Source organism: Canis lupus, chromosome 12 (assembly GCF_003254725.2).
Source record: "Canis lupus dingo isolate Sandy chromosome 12, ASM325472v2, whole genome shotgun sequence".
NCBI lineage: Eukaryota > Metazoa > Chordata > Mammalia > Carnivora > Canidae > Canis > Canis lupus.
The window spans coordinates 33,363,027-33,390,285 of NC_064254.1; the positions used below are offsets into that span (position 1 = coordinate 33,363,027).

The following is a 27,259-nucleotide window of genomic DNA, read 5'->3' on the forward strand; positions in this document are numbered from 1 at the left end:
GGCAAGTGATGCGGAGCATTTTCTCATGTGCTGTTGGCCATGTCTATGTCTTCCTCTGTGAGATTTCTGTTCATGTCTTTTGTCCATTTCATGATTGGATTGTTTGTTTCTTTGCTGTTGAGTTTAATAAATTCTTTATAGATCTTGGAAACTAGCCCTTTATCTGATACGTCATTTGCAAATATCTTCTCCCATTCTGTAGGTTGTCTTTTAGTTTTGTTGACTGTATCCTTTGCTGTGCAAAAGCTTCTTATTTTGATGAAGTCCCAATAGTTCATTTTTGCTTTTGTTTCTCTTGCCTTCCTGGATGTATCTTGCAAGAAGTTACTGTGGCTAAGTTCAGAAAGGGTGTTGCCTGTGTTTTCCTCTAGAATTTTGATGGAATCTTGTCTCACATTTAGATCTTTCATCCATTTTGAGTTTATCTTTGTGTATGGTGCAAGAGAGTGGTCTAGTTTCATTCTTCTGAATGTGGATGTTTTTTGGTCAAATCTATTGGAATACTAATAAGTACTTTAGAAACTGTGAAAATTGCTGGTTTAGCTTTTTGTTTTTCTTGAGGAGTTGTGTTATTTATCTATAGCTCTGAAGTTCCTTATGGCATCTTTATAACTTAAGTTCTTCAGTGCCTTTAAAGTGCAGTATTTTCTGCTAGGCACTGTGATAATTTATAGGGAACAAATCATATACAGTCTGTAGACAAGTTTGTCATTTATTAGTTAAAAGAATGCCACATAGGTACTTTTAGCTCCAGGGAGGTGTACAACTTTTTGCCTCTATGATATTGGGATTTTTAATTCTGAGACCAGTGACTCCACCTCCTAGGACTTGGAAATCATTATTTGGGGGAAATTCAAATCAAGAAATCTCTGATTTTTTTTTTAAAGATATTTATTTATTTATTTATTTATTTATTTATTTATTTATTTATTTATTTTTTCATTTATTTATTTTAGAGAGAGTGCAAGCAGGGAGAGGTGCAAAGGGAGAGGGAGAGAGTCTCAAACAGACTCCCCACTGAGTGGGGAGCCCAATGCAAGGCTGGATCTCACAACCCTGAAATCATGATCTGAGCCAAAACCAAGAGTCACACAACTTAATTGACTGAGCGACCCAGGTGCCCCAGGATATCCTTGATTTTAATGGCTTCCTATTTAGCCAAAATGAGTTATAAATTTTTATAACTCTTTTTTATAAATGAAGCAGTGTTTTCTCAAATTTGCCTTCTATTGATAATTCTTTTGTTGTTGTTGAGTAATATAGTTTTGATCTCAAAAGAGCAGCCTTTTTCCTGAGATTAGTTTGCCCCAATCTAGGGTTCATGATAGATATAGTAAGACATATATTTGAATAGATAAGTCAGGACAAAGTTGTGAATTATATTTGATGGCAAACAGTGGAGCATGAACTTGATCCAGTAGATAATAGGATCCTTCACCGGTGCACTGTATTTTTGTGAAAAACCAAACTCTGTATACTGAGTAAAACAAAGCACAAAGATGATTTTATTATAAGGCATTTGCCCTGCAAGTCGGGAAAGCGAAGGCTATGGGAGTAATGGGTTCAGAGTTGCTAGCAGACTAAGAGATTTTTATGGATAAATACAGAAGTTACTTGGCTTTTTCAGCTGATTGGCTGCCTAGTGGTCTTCTTTCTTACTTGGATCTGGGTAGCTGAGTTGGGAATAAGGAAGTCCAGAGAATGAACAGCCTTGGTCTTTGATGATTGGCTGATGTCCTCTACTTATTTCTGAGAAGAGCTGTAAATTCCTGTAAAATTAGGATAAGTTTCCTTTATGCATTGGTATTGATTGTCTTGATTTTGTCCTTGACATAAGTGACTCCATTTTGGTTTGATTGTATACCTTCTATAGAGTATGAAATTGTATTTTACATAGGTGGTTAGATTTTAAAATCAGCATTGACTAGGCTTTAAAACTGCTTAAAGACTGTATGTATGATTTTTTTGTCTTCAACTGTGTATAATTATGAGAACAGGAATTTCATTTCTTCAAAATAATTAAGCTTCATTAGAGGAGAGAAACAAAGGAAAGTTTCTGCATTTCAGACTGTTCTATTTAAAGTTAAATGCTATCCTTAATGGTGAATGGGCTTAGGTGAATATTTTTTAGCTATTTCTCCTTGACAGCATTTTGATGTACAGTTTTCTTTTTAAATTGCGATAAAAATTAATTAATTAATTTGAGGGAGGGAGAGAGAGAGAGCGCACACATGAACATGAGGTGGAGGGGAAAGGAGCAGAAAGAAGAAGGACAAGTGGGCTCCCTGCTGAGCAGGGAGTCCCATGCAGCATTCCTTCCTAGGACCCTGAGATCACGACCTGAGCTGAAGTCAGAAGCTTAACTGACTGAGCCACTCAGGCACCTCACCCACCCCCTATATTGTGCACAGTTTTAATATTAAACTTGTATAATCTTAATAAATGTTATATTAATAGGATTGTGATGACTATTACATGATGTAATGTATGTGACACATATAAAGTTTGATAGAGTAGGAAGTCAGTAAATGTTGGATTTGAATCTTAAATCTTGCATGATTAGACCTACAAACATTTTTGTTTTCTTTTTTCCTCCAGTTACTTTATTTTATTTTTATTATTATTTTTTATAGTTTTGTGTTAAGTTTTTCATTTTAATTCCAGTATATTTAATGTACAGTGTTATATTAGTTTCAGGTGTACAGTATAGTGATTCAGTAATTCTGTACATTACTCTGCTCATCATGAGTATACTCTGTAATCCCCATCACATATTTCACCCATCTCTCCACCCACCGTCCCCTCTGGTGACCATTAGTTTGTTCTCTATAGTTAAGAGTGACTCTTAGTGTGTGTGTGTGTGTGTGTGTGTGTGTGTCTTTTTTCTTTGCTCATTTGTTTTGTTTCATAAATTACAGATGTGTGAAATCATAGGGTATTTTCTTACTCTGACTTATTTCACCTAGCATTATGTTCTCTACCTCTTTCAATTACTTTTTAAGAGAATTATCCAAGGTTTCAGGTATTGGAACTCCTTCCTTCAGATTTTCCCTAAGTTTTATTGTTGTAAAATTTTTCTGAATTAACTTCTTGATGTAATTATTGTAGGAAGTAAAAAAACAAAACAAAACCCTAAAGTATCCAAATATTTGTTATAGACACATTTTCTTCTTTGTAATGTGGTTTCCTTTCTATTTGCATTAAATTATTATTTTTTATAAGCAAAGGTTACTAGTCTATTCTTGCTATTACTCTTCCCATATTGTCAGATTAAAACAAATGTTTTTTCACTGTGGAAATTCTGTTCAACTATTGTACAGAAGTACTTTCCCTTCCATTGTTTATTTACTGAAAATTAGTTGTTATCTGGGCTTTGTTTTTTAGTGGAGACAATGATTTTACTTCCGTAGATAAGACAAGGCTATCAGGTGATTGCCTTCTTTTTTCTTTGCCTTTTATTTCTTGTCCCAAATTGGGGCAATTATACTTTTGACTGCTTTTTAATTTACTTGGTAAAGTATGCCCGTAAATAACAGGAAACAAAGGTTTTTACCTAAAATAAATGTTTGTCTAGCTTTCAAAAAAGTAGTTAAGGGTGCTTCCAGTTTCTACCCTGGTTTCAAGACCAGAGGGATCAAGTTGCCACTCCATCCTAACAACAAGTAAAAAGCCTTGCAAACTGAAAAATCAACATCTCTTCTTAGTTCAGAGAAATGAGGTCACAGGGCAAATTGCTGTTCCCAAAAAAAGGAGAGATCAGTGAATATAGAGAATCAGAACTCAGTCGAACTCTGTGGGAACCAGACTGGGGTAGGAAAAAACTGTAATTGACAAATTGCTAGAGGCTCACTGTGGACTAATCAGAGTCAAAAACTACAGGGGGTCATGGTTGTGGGGAAGGAACTCACTCATATTTTTGTGAGTTTTACTTCCAGGAGCTTAACACAGTGAATATGGGAGAAAAATCTAATGCTTCTGGCAGGGGAAGGAGAAAAGGAACCATTTTGAAATACACCGAGCATTCCGTTCTTAGTAAGATCTGCCCTCTGCAGAAACTATTTAATTAGAGGTGGACTGACTCGGGGGAAGGGAAATAGCTAACTCTAGCCACCTGTAGCCTTTCACAGGAAAGAAGGGAAATGCCAGTTCCAGCCTACTGAATGATAGGCACAATGATATTTGTGAAACTCACAGGACAGAGGCAGAGGCTCACTGAAAGACTATGACCTAATCATAGAACTTTGGGATGCTTCCCACTACATTACTAGAACTATTTACAACAGTTACATTCATCTAATATATCATTTCTAGGGGTCTAGGAAAAATTACAAGGCATACTAGAAGGCAAAAAAAAATAGTTGAGGTTCTTAAATTTCACAGTGAAAATGTTTCAGATAACAAAACTATGGCTTTAAGCTGCCAGTTCATACCTTGTGAGATCTAAATATAATTAGAAAAACATGGAAAAAGTTTTTCATGTATTTAAGTGAATGTGTAAAATATATATATGTATATATATATATCTCCTATATAAATGGCTAAAGTTACATTATGTTCAATTTGAGTAAACTTGTTTACATCAAATCTGTTCCATCCTCTTCTAGTTTCAAAGGTTCTGAAATTTTTGAAGAGTATTCATCTCAAATAATAGTTACCCCAGAGCTAAGGGCCAGATCTTCAAACCATTCCCACTCAACTGAGCTATAATCTTTATGGTAGATCTCTAATACTCATATTCAGATTATTTTCAGAATTCACAATATGTCACTGAACATTATATTGATCAGTGACATTTCATATATGTGCCCCTTGAAAATATTTTATTTTTAAAAAATTTTCTTTATTTACTTGAGAGAGAGAGAGAGAGAGAGAGATACAAGAGAGGAACAAACAGTGGGGAGAGGGAGAAGCAAGCTTCCCATTGAGCAGGGAGCCCAACTTGGGGCTCGATCCCAGGACCCTGGGATCACGACCTGAGCCGAAGGCAGATGTTTAACTGACTGAGCCACCCAGGTGCCCCTCTTGAAAATATTTTAAAGTAGAGGTTATAATTACACTTTATATTAAACGTGGGTTCAATATTTCTTTACAAAGTCAATGATATGAAAAAAGTTGGGAGGGGACTCTTCTAAGTTGAAAGGAACTTAGGGGATATAACTAACCACAGTCCCCGGTCCTTGAGAGGATACTTTTTGAAAAAGATCTTTACAAAAAAATTCTGAGGGGAATCATAGTTGTGGAAAATAGATAAATATTAGATGACACTGAGACCTTATTGTTAATTTTAGTTGGTGTGATAATGTGGTTATGGGGAGAAAATTTATATTTTTTAGAGGCTCATACTAAAAACGTTAGAGGTGGTATCGTGATGTCTGAAATGACCATACTTCATAAAAAATGAAAATTTGGCAGAATCTTAACAGTTGTTGAGTGTAGACAATGGGTATGTGGGTATTCACTATACCATTCATTCTTTCCATTCTGTGTTTGGAAATTTTTGATAATAAAAATTAAGAAAAAAAATTTTAGTTTTTGTGTTTAAGGAATAAACTCAAGCCACCAATAAGTAAGGGGTCTCCTCTGCATATAAATAAATGTTCAATTCTCCTTGGTCTGCAGGGTTGTTCTTTTAATTTTTTTTTTCCCAAGTGGAAGACTAGCATTAATTAACTAGTCTTGACTGTTTCTGGACATTTAGGTAATTTTATACTGAATAACTGTTTTTCAATATGTATCAACTAATCTTAACATGCTCAGGGCCTGTGTAAGCATACGGAGAGAACAAAAGTTTTTAAAAAACTCAAACTACAAATTACAAAGATAGTGTGATTAAGGAATAATTACATTAACTATTGGCTCTTTATGATAGGCCCTTAATCATTTTAGGATACTGGTCAGAAAAGGATTTTTGTGGAACTGTTTTAGTGCTGTGTAGCTGTTGTTAAAAAGCATTTGAAAATGCAGTAATGAATGTTCTAATTTTACTTCTCCCATCATCCTGTTTTTCAAGAACACATTGAAAAGAGCTGCCATAGACCATGAAAATACACTAGAACCTCTAATGCTAATCACTATCTTGGATTTTATCCAAGGGTTACTTAAGGAAGTATTCATTTCACGGATATTTTATGAACAGCAATTATGTGTAAGGCACAACTGCTAATTGCCGTATGAATTGAAATTGCATAAGGTGTGTGAATCCTGACCCTAGGGCTTAATGTGTTATTTAGAACTTTCCATTTGAAGGCATAGAAACAGAACTAGAATTAACTTAAGCAAAATAGCATTGGGCATTGGGTTTTTTATTTTTTTATCAGAAGAAGGGGCAGACTTGCCTCATATGACTCAATTCTTGAATCTCTTTTCTGTTTGTATTCACTCCCTTGCCAATCTCATCCAGTCTTTTACAGTATTGACTGTAAGTCGCCTCCCAGTTGTATATCTTCAGACCAGAAGACCTTGCCCTAGAACTCCATGCTGATACATCGAGTTGCATGTGGTTGTGCATTCAGGGATTTTTGTCTTTTTTTTTGTTTCTGGCTCTTAGTACTAGGTAACTATTTATTGAATGAATAAATGAGGAGGGGGCAAAGCATGCTGGGCACAAGAATAATGTGTATTTGTCAGTTTAAGACATTATCTACAAAAGATAACCAACCACAATACAACTGATATAGGAAAAGCTAATTTCTCTCCGTGGACTTAGAAATATTTCATAGGTGTTGGAAGGACTTTGGTGATTCTCTTTCTGGAAAATAAGACCTTATCCAATATTTCTCTTTTCCTACCTTTTTCTCATTTAGCTTATGCAAAACTTCATTTTATCAGATTTATAAAAGCCACTGACTTAGAATGCTGTAATCATATACTCTTTTTGTATGTTTATAATGTGAAGGGTGGTAAATTCTGCGTTCTTGTGCTTAACCAATATGTAATGGTACAGTGAGAAATGGTTTCATATTAAGTATTTACTTAGCTAGGTTTTTTAAACACAGATTTGACAATAAATGTAAACATGTTTCAAAACTTAGAATGCTGTTGGTGTCTGAGCTGTTATCTAAAGCAAATGTTATCTCATGAGATAAATCTGTAAATAGTGCTGAGAATAGCTTTAAAAAGAGGGATTTTTGTAAATATTGGATATCTTTGCGCTTGAGAGGGCAATGTTGCAAATACAAAAAGCACTAGAATATTTGTGAAAGAGTAAACAAAATAATCCTCGATAGCTATAATAGGCTTGCTCAAAGTTTTGAACTTTTAAGCTGAGTTTTTGAATAATGCTTTGTCACCTGAAAAAAGTAAGGAGGTTTGACAAGGCTTAAACTTTAGGATGGACAGGTGAAACATGGATTGTTAATTCTTAAAATTAAGGTTCATGAAATGAACCATAAAATGAAACCATTTTATTCTGTACCATCCTGATGACTATTGAATCCTCAGATTATTACCACTGTTTAATTTCTTTGCCAGAGTAAGTCAGCATTTGAAAAATGGCAGAGGAGTGCTTTTTTTGTAGTTTTTATAGATTTTAAAGTTTTTCAGTGTCCTTGTGATATTTTGAACTTATTTACAGCTTTTTCCAAAGCTTAAGTAATAAGTATTTTTAAAAAATTTATATATAATAACTTTTGTTCTACAGTTTTCTTCTAGTTGACTGTGCGTTGGCAGATTCATTGCTGTTATCCTTGAGAGGACACTAGTTTAAGAGCTAAAAGCATAGGCTTTGAACAAGGCTGACTGCTCTGGGTTAAAATCTCCATTCTCCCTTTGCTACCTCAGTAATTTCTTTCTTTTTCTCTCCTTCCCTCTCTTTTCTTTCTCCCCTCCCTCCTTTACTTGTAGTGGGAGTGTGGTATTTAAACTTTCTAAGCCTCAATGTCATTATATGTATAATGGCCATACCTGTTGTCACATAGGAGAGTTATCTGAGTTTGTGAAGTAATGTCTGGTGCAAAATAAGGGTTTGATAAATGAGTAGGAGTGTGATAATTTATGTCAGGTCTTGTGGGGGGGGGTTGTTTATTTGTTTTAAAGCACTTATAGTCATTTAGTAATTTTTTTACTTCGCAGGAAGCATTTGTGAATTGTATTTTGTTTGGTAAATAATGTAATTGAGTAGATTCTGAGCACAAGAGTACTTTATGGAAGTCTCAGGAAAAGAAGGTAGTTATTATTTTTTTTTAACCTTTTATGTGCTGGTTCACTAGACAATCAGAAGTATGCAACAGAAGCCCTGCCTTGCCCTTTAGAAGCCTTTAAGGAGACAGGCAGGTCGTGATATATATATCACGTGATACATGTAATATAGTCTTTATGCTTATATATATATTTGTGTGTGTATATATTTGTTCTGGATACCTATGTGGAAGGAGTAGTGCAAGTATTAAGTGTTATAGAAGTTCAAAGAAAGTAAAAATCACCAAGAGCAGGAGTTGGGGAAGGCTTTTGACTAAAGAGAGAGTTCTTGAGGTAGAGGAGAATCAGACTTAAAGAAGAGTGGCAAAGTTGTTCTAGTAGAAAGTTATTCTGAGTTGGACAGGTTTGTCCATATATTTAGTGCAAAGGCTTTTCACATTTCCGGAAGCAGATATAGGTACTAGGCAGAAATTTAGGAGAGGGGATAGACAAAGGAGTGATTGTTGCTTTGGGAATCTTCTGTGTGGAAATGTTTGCCAAGGCCATGTGAGTGGATTAGATACTTGCAGACGGTCAGTGACCAAGATGGGGTAGGCAGTAGTTGGAAGTAGAATCATTGAAGGATCAAATAGTGGCCTGCAAGGAAAACCAGGACAGAGAAGCTTTAGGAGAAGAGGGCTTTCAGAAGGGGATATAGTCAGGAAAATTAAATGCAGGAGGTAAAAATGATTAGAAAAGAGCATTTAATTTTGGAAGACATTAAAAATGTTTTCTAAGCTCTTTATAAAAGTGTTTTGTTGTGAAACCGTTTCAGAACTTGTTTTCTGTCCTCTGTACAGTGTGAGTCAAGAAAGTGAGTCTTTAGTATGTTGGGACCATTTCCCAAGGCTTTCTGAGGCAAACATTTGCCTTTTTTTTTTTTTTTTAAGTACCTTTGCCAAATTTCTTTCTTGTTTGTTTTTGGCATTTGGTTTACTTTTGAAACAAATGCTTTATTTTCCCATGGAATTGTGGGAAAGAATACTTTTTATATTCTATGAGGAAAATTCTTTAGAGTTTATTTTGAGGACCAAGTACTATTGTTAATATATATGTAAATCGCTTTGAAAATAAGATTTGACTGACGTTTTATTCATCAGTGTTACTTTGTTTTGGCTGAAGGATTATAGTTAACTCTTGAATCAACTGATAACATTGGCATAAACTTGTTTCTGACGAGACCTGTCAGTTTATTTTTGGAAAATATGTTTATTTTTAGCACTTTTTCTTTTACCTCCAAGAAGTTAACTTCTTTTTGTGTAAGTTAATATACTAATGTCTTTTGATTCGGTACTATTGTACTTAGACATTTGAAATTGGCTTGAGGTGTTTGTAACATATATCTGCCCTCTGCTGGTGAAAATGCATTATTGCTCCTACCTCAATAGCTTCAGTAATTTATTCCAATGAAGCAATACTAATAGTGGCCATAAAATTACACTTAGGAAAAATGCATTTGTCGTTTGAAAGGAATATGTTTTCTTTAGGGCATTCCTGTACGATGGTTTATTCTGCCCCAAAAGCCAGTAGTGTTGTGGGTGAGAAATACCCACTATATTGATGATTATTTTTACATCGTGTATTTTTATATTCTTTTAAAACATTTTTTGGAAGTTTTAGATCTACTCTAATGTGGTAGCCAGTAGCCATATTTTGCTACTTAACTGAAGTTAAATTATCAGTTCCTTGTTCCCACTAACCACATATAAGTGCTTAATAGCCACCTGTGGCTAGTAGTTACTCTGTAGGACAGTGCAGATTAAAGAATGTTTCCATTTCACAGGAAATTCAATCAACAGTGTTATTCTAATGTTTAAATTTTAAATAACAAGGATTATTATTTTAATGAAGTAATTATTCTTAAATTTGCAGTGAATTTCTTTCTTTGCCATATACCTTTTCCAGATAAACACAGTTACCGATAAGGAACCTCAGTTAACTAAGAGAATCTCTTTAGTAGGATTTTGCTTTAAGATTTTTATTTTTTTATTTATGATAGTCACAGAGAGAGAGAGAGGCAGAGACACAGGCAGAGGGAGAAGCAGGCTCCATGCACCGGGAGCCTGATGTGGGACTCCATCCCGGGTCTCCGGGATCGCGCCCTGGGCCAAAGGCAGGCGCCAAACCGCTGCGCCACCCGGGGATCCCTTTAAGATTTTTTTGTACCATATAATTTATTGTACCATATATATATATGTGTGTGCGTGTCTGTGTGTATGTATATATGTATATATATATATGTATGTGTATATATACGTGTATATATATATACACACACACACACACACACTTGCCAAATGATTACAGTTTTCTCATTGTAGAGCAGCGTGAACATTTCTCGTGTTTTCATTCTCTGGAAGATTAAAGTGAAGTTAAAAATAATGGTCATATTTTTTTCTGTTACTAATTGAGGTACTAGCTTCTTTCTCCCTTTGGTATGTGTTTAGGTGGAAGAAAGGCTAAAAGTCAGAGCATATGTAGGGAAATTCAGATTTTATGACAGGGTGAATCATAGTTTAATGGATGTTGGTTGATTTAAAAAATAGACATTTTTCCAGTTTTCTCTTCCTCCCATTTCTCATCCCCTCCCATCCCTAACCTCTGGCAAGCGTTAATCTGTTTCCCATTTCTAAAACTTTGTCATTTCAAATATATTACATAAATAAAATCATATTATATTTTGGAATTGGCTTTTTTTACTCAGTGTTATCCTTTGGAGATTCGTCCAAGTGGTTGCATGTATTAATAGTTCTTTCCTATATATAAATACGTAGAATTTTATACTATGTATGTTTATGCAGCATAGTTTGTTTAACCATTCACCTGCTGAAGCACCTCTGAGCCATTTCTAGTTTTTGACTATTATGAGTAAAGCTGTAAATTTGTGTACAGGTTTTCTGTGACGTAAGTTTTCATTTCTTTGTTAAGTGCCCATAGTACAATTACTAGGTTGTATGGTAATGACACACTTAGAATCATAAAAAAAAAATCTGCAAAGCTTTTCCAGATGGCTGTATTTTACTTTCACACCAGCAATATATGAGTGGTCCATTGTTTTCATATCTTTTCTAGCATTTGGTGTTGTCACTGTTTTTTACTTTAGCCATTGTTGGATGTGTAATGATAGTGATATTGGCTTTGATTTGCATTTCCCTAATGGCTAATGGTTTGAACATCTTTTTCATGTGCTTGTTTTGCCATCTGTATATTCTCTTCAGTGAATTATCTGTTCATGTCTTTCATTTTCTAAGTGATTTCTTTTTTTAACCGAGTTTTTTTAAAAAAGACTTTTTAAGAGTAGTTTTAGGTTCACAGCAAAATTGAGAAGGTACAGAGATTTTCCATATACCTCTTGTAGCTTCCCCCATTATCAAGATATTGTTGAGTTTTGAAAGTGCTTTAGTTTAGCCATTAGTCTTTTGTGTTAGATATATGCAACTATTTTCTCCTATTCTGTAGCATGTTTTTACATCCTTTTAGCATGGTCTTTTACAGAACAAAAGTTTTACTTTTAATGACATCCAATTCATTAATTTTTCTTTTATGGATTATGTCTTTTTTGGCAAGTCTAAGTACTTTTTCCTGACCAAATTCTGAAGATTTTCTCCTATGTCGTTTCCTAAAAGTTTTATGCTTTTATATTTATGACCATTTTCATTTTGAGTTGCTTTTTGTATATGATACAGGTATGAATCAAAGTTAATTATTTTGTATAGTAGGGTTTTGCATATTTGTCTTGTATTCTGCAACCTTGCTAAAACCTCATGTATTTGTTTTAGTAGTTTTTTTAAAAATAGATTTAGATCTCCTACCTAGATGATTGTCATCCTCAAATTAAGGTAATTTTTACTTCCTCTCCAATTTGGATGCCTCTTATCTTATTTCACTAGCTAGAACATTCAGTAAAATTAGAGTGGTGACAGTGGACTTGCTTTTCTCATTCATGATGTTAAAGGAGAAAGCATCCAAACTTTCAGCCACAAATATGTGTTGGCCAGAAGTTTTTTTTTAACAGATTTTTTATTGAATTGAGGAAGTTCCCTTCTATTTCTAGTTTGCTGAGATTTTTTAAAATCAGAAATGGATGCTGAATATTATCAGTGCTTTTTCTGCATCTATTGAGATTGAAGTGTTTTGTTGCTGTTCTTTAATACAGGGAATCACATTTGATTTTGATTGAATATTAAACGAACCTTACGTTCCTGGAACAAACTACACTTGGTCATGATGTATTATCTTTTTCATATATTCCTGGATTTGATTTGCTAAAACTCTGTTAAGTATTTTTGCAAATATTCACCAACGTTGTTGATCTGTACATTTCATTTCTTATGATGTCCTTGTCTGGTTTTGGTATAAGAGTTATGTTGACTTGCTAGAATGAATTGAGAATTGCCTCTTACCTTTTCTTTCTTTCTTTCTTTCTTTCTTTCTTTCTTTCTTTCTTTCTTTCTTTCTTTCTTTCTTTCTTTCTTTCTTCTTTCTTTCTTTCTTCTCTTTCTTTCACCTTTTATTTTCTTCCCAGTTTTCTGAAGAGTGTGTGTAGAATTTGTATCATTCTTTAATTGCTTGGTAGATTGCCCTAGTGAAACCATCTGAGTGTAGCTGTTTTGGTGGAAGATTTTTAACTACAGATTCAATTTTTTTTTTAATAGAAAAGGCTATTCACGTTCTCTTTTCCTTGTGGAAAGAGCTCATCTGTGTCTTTCAAAGAATTGGTGAAGTTATTAGCCTAAAATTTTTCATAATATTCCCTTATTTTTCTAGGATCTTTAGAATCTGTAGTGATACCACTTCTCTTATTCCTGATATTGGTCATTTGTGTTTTATCTTTTTTTAATCAGTTGGGCTAAAGATTTATCAATTTTATTGATGTTCTCAAGTAATCACCCTTTCTTTTCATTGACCTTCTTTGTTGTTTTCCTATTTTCTGTTTCATTGAATTCTGCCCTCTTTATGTCACCTTTGTTTTTGAAATATATTTTAGCAAGTAAACAGTTCTCAGTTTACGGTATTTCACTTTTAGTACTTTTAAGATGTTTCACTGTCTTCTAGCTAGCATTTCTGATGAGAAAATTGTCATCATCATACTTGTTTCTTTGTGCATTATGCATTTCCTTCCCTCCAGCTGATTTTAAGATTTTTCAATTTATCTGTAGTTTAAACATTTATGTTATGATGTACCTTTGGGTGATTTTTACGTTTCTTGTTTTTAGGGTTCTTTGAGGTTTATAGTTTTCAAGAAATTTGGAAACATTTTTGCAGTTATTTTTTTAAATCCTTTTTCTCTGCCTTCTTCCGCTCCTAATTTAGGGATTCCAATTATAAGTTAATTAAGCTGCTGAAATTGTTGCACAGCTCACTGATGTGCTTTTTTTTTTTTTTTTTGTCTTTGTGTCTCATTGTGGATAGTCATTAGAACTTTATCTTCAAATTCTTTAATTTTTAGTTTTCTATATTGTTTGATCTCCTGTTCTGTCCTTTTTTTTTTTGCCTCAGGCATTATAGTTTGCATCTCTAGCAGTTTGATTTGGAATATATATCACCCCCCCCACCTCATTCAATTTTGTGCCTCTATTTAACTGTTTTATTCTTTTCCATGGCTTCCTGGATATATGGAAATCACAGATAATAATAGTTTTAATGTCCTTGCCTATTAATCCTATCATTATGTAATATATAGGTTCATTTCGGTCGATTTTATAGATCATACTTTCATGTTTCTAACCTGCCTGATAATTTTTTATTGGATATTAGACATCATGAATTTGGCTTATCAGTTTTGAGGGTCTTTTTGGCATTTCTGTCAATGTTCTTGAGCTTTTTATTCTTTGACGATGTTAATTGGAAATAGTCTGACCTTTGTAGATCTTGCTTTTAACCTTTGTTAGGTGAAACTAGACCAGTGTTTACTTTAGGGTTAATTTTTCCCACTGGTCAGGCAAAATTCTTCTTCTTCTTCTTTTTTTTTTTTTTTAAGATTTATTTATTTTTGAGAGAGAGAGAAAGTGCACGAGTAGGAGGAGAGACGGAGGGAGAGGGTGAGAGAGAACCTCAAGCAGACACACTGCTGAGCATGGAGCCAAGCTTGGGACTTGATTCCATAACCCCAAGATTATGGCCTGAGCTGAAATCAAGAGTTGGATGCATAACTGGCTGAGCCACCTCGGTGCCCCCTGCAAAATCTTCTGAATTCTTCATCTAATGCTCTATGAATGATGGGGTCTTTTGATCTGGTTAGTGAGCTCAGACACTATTCCTGAACTTTTGAGCTTTAAGATTATTCTAATTGTTTTAGAAACCACTTTCTGTGGTTTCCTCACCTGTGTGTATTAATCAATAGCCCGTTGAATACTCAAGGGTGATCTTTTTCAGATCTAAGGAGTTTTCTCTGTGCACCTCTCTCCTCTCTAGTACTCTGCATTCTGAAATTTAGCCATCCTGGTCTCTGAATTCCCAGTAGCATCTTCTACAGTAAGGGAGACCAATGGGCTGCTTCTGGTTTTATCTTTCCTCTGCCATGGCCTGGGAAGTGTACCCAGGCAGTAAATGGAGTTCATTGTAGGTCTCTTACTAAGTTTGTTTTATGTTTCTTGATTTCTGATCTCTTTAAGATTGTTTTACATATTTTTCTTGGTTTTAAGTTTTCTAGTCAGTAGGGTATATTCAATGTCTGTTCCTTTATGTTGGTTAGAAACAGGACTCAGTATTGTATTTTAGTAGAAATAAGGAATGAAAAGAAAATTATTTTAAACCTTTTCTCTTTACTGAAGCTTGAACTTTTCCTTAGTTCTTTAAAGAGAATGATTATATTTAAATTTATGTAGAACATCTGCCTTCATGTAATACAGTTACTAATATAGCATAGGAGAAAATGACAAAACTATTGATATTACTACTACTCACCTGTTTCAAGGTCAGTTGGAACACTGCTCTAGTGTCAGTTCTAAGCCAGAACTCTTCTGACTAACTAATGCAAAACAAATTAATCCACTAAGTTCTCCCCATTTCCTGAAGACTAAGTCAGCTTACAGAAGAGATTTCTTATGGTGTGTTCTTCATATATAGATTTGATTTTACTTTGCTGACTGCCATTATCACAGGGTTATTTTTGAGTCAAGTTAAAATACTTGATTATACTCTTCATAGTATTAAATATTCATGTTTCAAAGATTATCTCATCTATTTTCTCTTATTGAAATTATCTGTTAATCATAACTTTTATGATCTCATAGCTTTCTCACAAGAAAGAATTTGGCTTAATCTTGGCATTTACTCTTTATGCAAAAATGCAAATAAGGCTAATGTATCCCACAGTGATATTTGTTAAAATCTTGATGTATCAATGTTTACTTGATGTATTACTGATATCAAAGATTAAGTGGGCTTAATCATCTCTATTATTTGTGAACTTGAAAGAAAGTAGTTGAACTCTGTAGCTAATTTAGAATATCATTTTAGCCAACAGTTTCTACCTTCACCCACCCTATCAAAGTCTTTTTTGAAGCAACAGTTAATATAGAGACTAGTTATTTGGGTTATTTTTGTACTTCAAGTTGAAAAGGGGTAGTAATTGAGCCAAATGTTAAGAAGGTGAAGAAAAAAAGAAGTTACTTTTTGTACAAAAAGTAGTTTTGTGTAGTTAACAAACAAGCACAAACTTCAAATAAGTTGAGCATTGATTATATGTTTTTTCTTAAGCTGTGATTTCATTCATTTCAATGGCCTGTTCAGAACTGTTCAATGAAGTTGGCAACAGTATAAAATCAAATTTAGAAGTCAGGTGTTTTTGCAGTGTTTTCAGCCTATATTTTCATATATGTCATCCTCTTTTGTTTTCTTTTAGATGCTGTCAACCAAAGATGCTTTGAGCTCCCATCTGTACATGTGTGCTTGGTTTTTATCCTCAGTGTCTTTGCACTTGCTGTTCTCTTTCCCCAAATATCTTTCTAACTGGCTCCTTGCTTTAGAGCTTTGTTTACTTATCTGTTTATTTATTTATTATTTAATTAATTATAATTTATTTTATTTAACAATCTGGGAAGTTTACAGTCATCAGCAGAATTTACCAGAATAATTGCTAATGTATAGGCCTATAAATACATACATACATATGTATGACTGCAAGAAATGTTTATTGAATAACATTTATTTTTACTATAATATTGCACATTCTGTTTTATTTCAGAATAGATATAACACGTAATGATCATTATCTGTAGTCTGAAAATCTCTGCTATATTCACTTCCCGACTTTGTACAATAGTAACCCACTTTTGGCTGTACTTGATGGAACTCTTTAGTATAATTACAACTTGTATTTTAGTAGCAGAAACAAAAGAATAAGTCTTGTAGTAAAAAAAGGTTTATTTTCCCCAATTAAATTTTCATTTTATGTTGAAACTGATGAACTAATTCTTTGTTTTTAGTGAAGATCATGTTTACTGATACTGCATTTTTTTGAACTTATCTTTCCCCTCGGTTTCATGTGGACCAGATACACCATATGAAACTTTCTGATAGAAACTTTTATCTAGCTGCTCAGCAGATGATCTGGTAAAACCACTGTAGGATCTGTGTAAAATAGAGGTTAAATTGGGTTCATATTATTGGTAAAATTGTACTGTCAGTTATTCCATTTGTGATGAGAACTCTTAGGATCTACTTTAACACCTTTGAAATACATCAAACAGTATAACTATAATGGTCATCTTGTACATTACATCCCTAGTACTTATATTTATAACTGGAAGTTTATGCCATTTGACTACCTTCATCCAGTCCCCCCACTCACATCTGCCTAATCTGATCTTTTTTTCTGTGAGTTTGGTTGTTCTTTTGGTAGGGAAAATTGATTGTGCCGAAAGTTCTGAAAGCCATTGAGAGTATGGCCTCACTTCATATTGTTGCCTAGGCTAAAAGAAAACAACCAAAAAAACTCCATTTATTTTTAAAAGTGAACTATTTTGGCACTTAAAAAGGATTGAAAATGGATATTTAACACCTAATATTAAAAATGTATAAATCTAACGCATTTTCAAATTGTATTTTTAGGTGAATTTGTTTCTGGTAATACCATTTAAATAGAAGTAGGACTTTTTTTTCTTTAATATACTGGAGAGACATACTTGGGTATTCATTCTCATTTTTAAGTATCTTTACCTAAAGATCTTAAAAGATTAAATACTTGAGGATTCCAGAAAAACATGTCAGATTTTAAGTTTAATGTGTCTATTTTATTGCTTTTGGTTAAGAAAGGAAAAGTTATGTGACTTGTCACTTAATGGTTTTCTTTAGAGCAGATTTTGTTAAAAGAACAAAGGCAGAATATTTATTCTTGTTCCCTCCTCCATACAAGCTCTCTTTCCAATATTTGTGGGTTTGGTTTTTTTTTTTTTTTTTTTGTCCTTGGTACTAGGGTAAATATATAGAAAGTCTTCTCCTATTTAATCTTAAAGAATTTGTTTGTTCAGTAGTAACTGGGCATATTAAGATATATAGCCTTACTTCATTCTTAACTTGTAAGGAAATTCTTGAGTCTCAGTTGATTCCTGGTGCCTCATTCATTTTTTCCCACAGACCCATACTGTTCTTATATTTCTGATAACTACGATCCATTTCTTTCTAGTGATATTCTTCTCACAAGGCTCAGAATTAGGAAGTTTCCTTTTTGTTTCCACTGTGGAATATGCACATAAATCTTTTTGAGGTTTGCAAAAAAATTTGTACTGCTGGAAACTTTAGAAAGAAACAAATTAACAAAACAAGAAGATAAAATGCAAAATATAATAACTCCTCTTAAGTGATTAGGAGAAATCTTAAAAATATTTCAGTATTACTAGATGTTGGGCTAGCGAAGTAGGTAGGTGTAGCTGACCATGAAGGGCCTTGTAAGTGGTGCTTAGGAGAATTAAACTTTATCTGATGGGTTATAATACTGAAAAGCAATATTTGGATCTGGGGGTTATTTCAGAGGATATTGTAATGATCTAGGACTCTAGCTGATAAGATCCTGAACTGGGGCAGAGGCCCCACTGAAATGAGATTAAAGTCATGGATTTGGAAAAAACAATTAAAAGATAAAATGATTAGGGTGTTTGATTGAATGATTATGGATGATGAAAGAGGACTAAGAATGACTTCTTTATTCTCCTCTTAAGTCATTAGGTGGATAGTGCTACCAGCTGAGTCAGAGGAATCAGGAAGAGCGCTGTGTGTGTGTGTGAGAGAGAGAGAGAGAGAGAGAGAGAGAGAGAGAGGGAGGGAAAGGGGGGGAGAGAGAGAGAGAGAGAGGCAGAAGCAGGGTGAGAGGGAAGGGCTAAGTGGAGAAGTGAATTCCATCTTGAACATGTTTAACTGGTGATGCTATGGTATCTAAGTTGGTTATTAAGAATCTGATGCTTAGGGAAGGAGATCAGTGCTAGAGATAAACAGCACATTTTCTCAATTGTATTTCTGATTCTAATTCTGTTTCTGTTTATTATAGTTGTCTGTTGAATGATCATGTACAAGTATTCTCTTTTCACTTACTATTCACTTCTTCAAATGAAAGCATAGAATAAAGATGAAAAAAACTACTAATGCGATACTATCCCCTACCATTTTCCAGTCTTCAGGTATTAACATTTTACCATGTTTATTCTCTTCCTCCTACATATATTTTTTATTTTTTGTTGGACTCTTAGAAATATTCCCATATCCCTAAATTTATCAGTGTTTATCTTACAAAAATTTTCTTGCATAAGCACGTACAGTTATCAAAATGGGAAATTATCATTGATAAGATACTATAACCTAATCTGTAGACCTTACTCAGATTTCACCAGTTGTCCCAATAATATCAGGGATAAATTTTTGTTTTGTTAGCTTCAACAAATATGAATGAAAGACAGTGTCATGTAAATAAGTAGACTTTTATATTGATTTCAGAGCATTTGTAAACAGTTTGCTTTTTTTTTTTTTTTTTTAAGATTTTATTTATTTATTTGAGAGAGAGAGATTGTGAATGAGGGGAAGGGCAGAGAGGAAAGGAGAAGTGCGCTTCCCGCTGAGCAGGGAGCCTGACACAGGGCTCTATCCCGGGATCCTGGGATCATGTGACCTAAGCTGAAGGCAGACACTTACCCGACTGAGCCACCCAAGGCGTCCCAACAGTCTACTTTTTTAAGGTAATTGATGGACATAAGTCCTTCAAGTATATTTGCTTGCTCTATTTCCTGTAGTTAGACTTTGAGATTTGGAGAGAGTAGGGGGTAGATTACTTTTGGTTTTTACCTTGTAACCCCTTTCCATGCCTGATAGCATAGCAGTGTATGCCCCCAATATTCTTTGGAGAAATCTTAGCATTTTTCTTACTTAGCTTTTTTTCTCTGTCTTTATTTCATACTTACTAAGCATGTGTTGGGCACTGAATTAAAATGCTGGAAGTCTGTATATGCACTGATTATGCTGATTTATTCTTAGGGACTACAAATAGTTTCGGCAGCAACTATTTACAAATAATTTCATAGTAAATGTTTTATGACTTTATTTGATGTTGGGGTGTAGAGTAACTCTTCATAGACTCCTTAAAAAACAGACAAACAAAACCTTATCAGTATTTCTTAAGCATGCCTTAAACATTCCTTAAGGTATGCCTTCAACGTGAGGAAGTCATATTCACTTCCTCAGGTCCTTTGTGCTTATTGTTCCTTTTGCCTTAACTCCTCTTGCCTACAAAGCTGAATAAGTTTGTTCCCCTCCCTTCTTCAGATTTCTGGTGAAATACAACTTCTTCTGACTAACAATTACCTTCCCCTTCTTCCTTTCCATCTGTACTCCTTATCCTTTTCTCCTTTTTCTCCATAGTATTCACTGCTGCTAACAGACTATTACTTTTACATGTTTGTGGACAGCTTTCCATTGGAATTTAAGCTCCATGAAGGCAGGAGCTTATCTGTTTTATCACTGAATCTCCAGAGTCTGGTACAAGGTATAGTAGTGCCTGGAAATAATGAGCACTCAGTAAATATTTGTTGCTTAAATACATGTGCTGCTATTCTGAGTCTAACAGACTTAAAGAAGAAAAAAACCATTCCTGAGGGAATTATTTAAATACCAAACTTAAGTATTCTTTCTGGATAGAAAGGTTTTAAAGTTCCTTTATTCTAGGACTTTTCTCTTAAAGGTTTTATATTGTATTATTTATTGGTTTGGTTGTGTATAAGGTTCTTATGACTGAAGAGAGATGACTGCAGTGTGTCAAAGATTGACTCTTTTTTTTATAAAACAAAAATGTTCTTTTCTAACCACTTAATGTCAGTCTTATTTCAGACAGATTTTGGGAGAAAAATTACCTCTCGTTGCAGATGATCTTTGTATTTACAGGGCTTTTTATTTGAGGGTTTTTTTTTGTTTTCGTTGTTTGGGGGTTTTTTGATACGAATTTTGTGTGAGCTCATTTTTTAGTAATCACAATCACTTGGCCTCTTAATGTTTCATATACCAACCTTCAGGAAGTGATTGATTAGAATAGTATGATTCTTCTAATTAGGATTATAGTGACTCCTTGAAGCTTGTAAAGTTACCTAGGAATCCTAATTATCAGGTGTTATTCCTACGTGTCATCTTTTGGCATTACTGATGCTATTTAATAGGAAAACATGAATTTGAGATAGGTCAAATATAGGTGAGTAGGTCATACCAAAGTATGTTAGTTACTTTCAGATTTAAAAAAAAATGAAGGAACATTTTGTTTCCTTCTGAGTAAAAACCTTGTATGTTAAAATACTTAATATTTAAAGAAACCTAACTAAACATTCCATTGTATATGTTTGCTGGAAGAAATGGTTTCGCAATTTAAAATAACTGTTGTTGAAATACTATTATAGAACTTTTCTTTAAAATTTTTGTTTAATTTTGAAACTTTTTTTTTTTTTTTAAGATTTATTTATTTTAGAGAAAACACACTTGTGTGCAGGGAGGGGCAGAGGGAAAGAATTTCAAGCCGACTCCCTGTTGAGCAGGGAGCCTGGCATGGGGCTTGATCTCATGACTCTTGAGATCATTCATTTAAGGAAATGTATACAGATTTTTTTTTAAACAGCCTTATTGGGATATAAATAACATGCTATAAAATTCATTTATTTTAAATGTGTAATTCAATGATTTTTAATGTATTAACAGTTTTGCTATCACTAGTAGTAAAATTTTAGAACATACCCATCATTCCCATGCTTATTTTCAGTGATTTTCCTCCCCCACCACACATATACAGGTTGTTTTTGTAAGTTTGTAGTTCTGTTGTTTACAATGTAGAAAATATATTTTTAGGGGTTGTTGCTTGGGTCTCTTGCTGATCTGTGAGTGAACTTAATCTATAACCTAGCTGGCCATGAGCAATGAAAGGCTAATCAGTACTAGGGTAAAGAACAAAGGGCCTTGGGGTAGGAAAAGAGAAAGGGCTTTTTCCTTGTTTCATGCTTGATTGTGGACAGTCCTTCGATACAGGCTGTTCTCTTTAGGATCTTTTAATTGCTTTATTGTGTATCCCTTTCCCTAGGCATCCACTATTATGAGGCTGCCTTATGAAAGTACTCTTTAGTCTCAGTTGATTTTGCCTTTGACCTCCCCTCTCTTCCCCCTTGATCAAAATTCTCTATCCTTTCCAATTTCTTTCTCCAACAAATTAAAACAAATCCAGTTCTACTGCTTTAATCTTAGGTATTATGGGGAAAGAAATAAAGTGAACTTGTAAAAGTATGGGTAGCATTGATACTTTTGGAGAGTTGAAAGATTATTGGCATCTTTAAATCTATATTATTGGCCTCAACAATAAGTAACTTGGCATTTCAAAATGTTGACAGAATAAAGTAAAAGCAGTCAGCCAATGTAAAGGAATTTTGTTTGGAAGGCTGAAATTATCATAGTAGGAGATGCAGAGTTTCCATAGTTGCATTTTGGGATCTGCCTGTGGTATAGTCCTAGCTCTTTTTCCTGTCTTTCTATATTTTGACCCTATGTTTCTCAGTCTTGAAAATGATGTAGTAATATTACCTATCTCACATATTTATTAAGATTACATCAAACAGTATATCTGGAAATATGATGAATAATGTCTTGCACATTCAATATGGTGGTGAATTCCTCTAAAAGTACCTCCTAGCAGTTTTGGTAGCAGAACTCAGTGGCTCACAGTCTTAGCTATCATTTGTAAACTAGAGACAGCCTACATTTTTATGTTAGATGTTAACAGTGCGTACAGACTATACAGAGTATACAGAGATCAATAATATGATCCTATTCTCAAAGAGATCACTTTCTCAGAAAAGATAGCTAAGACAATTAACTGTAGATCATTGTGATAAATGTTACAGAAGTTTTGGGGGAATTGGAGAAGGCTTTATAGAAGAACTAAGTCTTAAAAAGAAATGACATTTAGCAGTTAGTGTTATATTCCCTTTTCCTTATCTTGGTTTATTTTCTATTTCTAAAAAAATTCAAAGTAGCTTTTATGTTTGTCATGATAATCAGAAACTTAAGTTTCTTCTCAGAAGAGAATGCAATTTCATCTTATTTTTCAAATGGTGTGAAAGCTACAAGATAAGCATATTCATTTCTCAGTAAAATTCTTGTTACTTTTTTAGATATATAGTATTTAAAAATATTATTTAGATATGTAATAATTTATGGTTTTATAAACCTCATTTTCCCACTTTCTACAGAATTTCTCTATCTTAAAACTGTCTTTCATCTCGATTTGAAAGTTATTAGTGACTTGGTATTTAGATGCATATGTATTACAACTTAAAAAAATCGAATTTCTATTTACATAAAAGAAACTTAATAATTGGGTGCTGCATTATTTACTTATTTTTTGGCTATAGCATTATAGGAAACTTTCATGATTGTGAGGGAAAGGAACTATTCATTTTACCTAGAATGTACTTTGTCTAGACTTTGTCTTTCAGTAATCATATCAAATGCCACTGTCTCTAGAAAGCTTGCACTAATATTCCTGGCCAACATTCATCTTTTCCTCTTCTGTGTTCCCCTATCATTTGTATGTACACTATACCTATTGTATGACTTTCTAGAGTACAAACTCCGGCAGGACCTGTGTTTTATATTCTTTATTTAATATCCTTAAAAAAAAACCAGACACAACACATATTTGGTGATTTAAATTGAATCTGGAAAACTAGGGTTTGATGAAACTGTGTTTTATTATTAATTAATGCCTCTTAGAATTTTGGCTCTTTTTTTTTTTTTTTTTTTTTTTAATTTTATTTATTTATGATAGTCACATAGAGAGAGAGAGAGAGGCAGAGACACAGGCAGAGGGAGAAGCAGGCTCCATGCACCGGGAGCCCGATGTGGGATTCGATCCCGGGTCTCCAGGATCGCGCCCTGGGCCAAAGGCAGGCGCCAAACCGCTGCGCCACCCAGGGATCCCGAATTTTGGCTCTTAAATAGAGGGCTAATCTGGCACATTTTATTTCCTGCCACCAACAAGCAAATATAATTCACATTGAATTCCATAGATTACAGGCTTAGATGATGTCATAAAAAGACCCCCTAAAACCTTGGCTTAAACAGCATATGCATTTATTTCTTCTTTACATTAGTCTGGAGAGAAACTGTCCAGGATGGACAGTGTAGTTCTGTCATCATCAACATGGGGTTTTAATAGCTGAGTCCAAGATAGCAGTTTCATTTCTTATTATGTCCTGGCTAATGAGAAAGGAGAAGGGGCAAGGGGAACACAGGACTAATCTGGTTAATGCCAAAACATGATTTCACCTAATATTCCATTGGCCAGAATTTGGTCATTTGGCCACAGCTGCAGTGGAGCCTGAGAACTGAGGTCTCTATCCGGGCATCCATGTTTCTAGCTAAAAGTTAGGGGCTTTTATTATTAAGAGGCAGAATGGCTAAATGGATATTAAAAACAACAGTCCTACCTCACAGCTAATTGTTTTTGTTTCCAAATGGAAACAGTTTATTGCTTTTTTTTTTAGTTTTTTAAAATAGTAGATGAATTGTTTCAGGTATCAAAGAACCTGTATATTTGACTAAGTCCTCAGACTTAGCAGATTTTTTATTATGCTCCCTATATCCATACTATAAGCCTTTTTCCTTACTGTAGGTGTTGTGGAAGGCCATATAGAGCCTGACTAGTGAGAAATTCACCATTTACTTGTAATTTAGATAAAACTAATTACAAATAAAAATATTGGGTACCTATTGGAACATACATATTGTGTGGAACAAGCTTTCATGGGCTGTAGACATTTATAGGAACAGGGAGTGAAGGGATGAAGTCATAAAGATTGATTTTCTGGATAATATGGGAGTCTAGTTAGGCCTTGAAAATGAGATAGGATCTGTGTGGTCATAAGCTGAAGCTTCTAGGCAAGGGAAATGGTGTGCAAGAAAGTTTCAAGACAGGATAATTGAGTTGTATTGAAGGGAAAGCAATGATTCTGTTGTGATTGGCTCCCTGAGTGTGTAAGTTGGAGTACTGCAAAATAAAGTTGATTCAAGAAGGCTCAAGGTTAGAGTTAGATCAGTAGCGGGAGTGGAGAGCAGATCCCAGAGAGTCCTGAGCAGCCCCAACCCTGCCACTGGCCTAGTTACCATCACACCCCGGGAGGAGCCACAGCTGCCGCACCGGACCTCAGCTCTGCAGACACCAAGCCTGACACCATGGGCCGCCGGCCTCACATCCATGGCGCTTGCAGGCTGGGACAAGAGCATCATCACAACGGAGGTTTTGGGAACAGTAAAATGGTTCAATGTAAGAAACAGATGTGGTGGGATCCCTGGGTGGCGCAGTGGTTTGGCGCCTGCCTTTGGCCCAGGGCGCGATCCTGGAGACCCGGGATCGAATCCCACATCGGGCTCCCGGTGCATGGAGCCTGCTTCTCCCTCTGCCTGTGTCTCTGCGCCTCTCTCTCTCTCTCTCTCTCTGTGACTATCATAAATAAATAAAAATTAAAAAAAAAAAAAAGAAACAGATGTGGTTTCATCTATAGGAATGACACCAAGGAAGATGTATTTGTACACCAGAATGCCATAAAGAAGTATAACCCCAGGAAGTACCTTCACAGTGTAGGAGGTGGAGAAACCATTGTGGAGTTTGAGTTGTTGGAGGAGAAAAGGGTACAGAGGCAGTGAATATTACAGGCCCTGATGGAGCAGAGCAAGGCAGTAAATATGCAGCAGACTGTAACCATTATAGATGCTATCCACATCGCAGGGGTCCTCCATGCAATTGCCAGCAGATTTACCAGCATAGTGAGAGTGGGGAAAAGAATGAGGAATCAGAAAGTGGTCCCAAAGGCCAGGACCTACTACAGTCAGGAACCCTGTGGGTATTGACCACAGTATTCAAACCCTCTTGTGCAGGGAGAAATGATGGAAGCTGCTGACAACCAGGGCGTGGGAAAACAAGGTAGACCAGTGAAACAGAATATGTATTAGGGTTATGGACCACAATTCTGCAGGGGTCCTCCTTGCCAAAGACAGCCTAGAGAGGATGGCAATGAGGAAGATAAGGAAAATCAAAGAGAGGAGACACAAGGTCAACAGCCACCCTCAACGTCAGTACTGCCACAACTTTAGTTAGCAGTACAGACCCCCAGAAAACCCTAAACCACAAGATGGCAAAGAGACCAAAGCAGTTGATCCACCAGCTGAGAGTTCTGATCCTGAGGATGAACAGGGCAGGGCTGAGTAAATGCCAGCTTACCATCTCTGTCATCTGGTTTAGTCATCCAACATGAAATAAAGATGAAATTCCATCACTAAGAAATGAACAAAGGATTGGAGCTGAAGACCTTAAGTGCTTGCTTTTTGCTCATTGACCAGATAAATAGAGCTACCTGCATTATCTATGTAGCATGGTTTGTTTTTTTTGTTTTGTTTTGTTTTTTTATTTTTTTTATTAAAGACGTCTTTTTTTTTGGTAATGACAAACTTGGGTTTTGTTTTTTTTTTTTCCTGTTTTTTTTTTTTTTTTTTTTTTTTTTTTTTTTTGTCTTTTAAGCCTAGTTTTTCTCAATAAACCTTTAAAGGTTTTTAAATTGTTTCATGTCTGGTCAAGTTGAGATTTTTAAGAACCTCATTTTTAATTTATAATAAAAATTTACAACTTCATTTTTTCAAAAGTCAACAAATAGCAAGGCAACCCATTAATAAAAGTCTTAAATAATTGTTAAAAAGAAATATCAAGGTTATAAATGGTCATGAAAGCAAAATAGAGGAAAATAGAAAACCATTAAAAGCTTGGAGTTGGAGAAATGCCTGGGTGGCTCAGTGGTTGGAGTATCTGCCTTCTGCTCACGGTGTGATCCCCTGGTCCTGGGATTGAGTCCCGCATCACGTCCCCCCCCCAGGGAGCCTGTTTCTTCCTTTGCCTTGTCTCTGCTTCTCTCTCGGTGTCTCTAATGAATAAATAAATAAAATCTTCAAAAACTTGGGGTTGGAGACTGAAATGGTGAAAGGATTTAATCTGATAATGAATTCAGAGGGGGGTGAATTTCCTTTCTTTTCCCCTCCTTTCCTCCTTAATCTGGTAATGGAATTCAGAATGAATAAATTCCCTCCCTCTTTCCTGCCTAATCTCCATGCAGTTACCAACGAATGACCTCTCAGTTATCATACCCAGATATTCTCTCCTAACCCAATTCTTCTTGACTTCTCTGAAACTTTTGACATTGTTGACTATCTTTTCTTTAAGACCTTGGCCTCTGTTTTTGTCTTACTTTTTATTTTCTCCGTAAGACTTGGTACTCTAGTTTTTTTTTGTTCTTTTGTGCTTGTAGGCTACAACTGCCATCTTGAAGATGCTCAGGTTTGTATCTTAAGTTTGAACTTAAGTCCTGTATTCCCAATTGCTTGATGCACATTTCATTTCATCTCCACAAGTCACTGTTATAATTTCATCTCCACATGTCACTCCATATCCAAATTTCATTTAAAGCATTCAAAAGATTACCTGCAAAATTTTCTGAGTCTGCCTTTATGCTTTAAATCCCAGATTTAAATAGAACTTATAGACATTTGGTCTCTACCTCTTCATCACTGTTGTCCAGTCACTCAC

At 34.8% G+C, this 27,259-nt stretch overlaps 1 protein-coding gene and 1 pseudogene across 7 annotated transcripts in view; both read left to right on the forward strand.

Annotated features, from left to right (window-relative positions):
• The window catches only part of SMAP1 (small ArfGAP 1), a 177,919-nt gene that overhangs the window by 12,675 nt on the left and 137,985 nt on the right, over positions 1-27,259 (forward strand). The window lies entirely within an intron of this gene.
• Positions 18,054-26,150, forward strand: LOC112658613 (Y-box-binding protein 1-like; annotated as a pseudogene).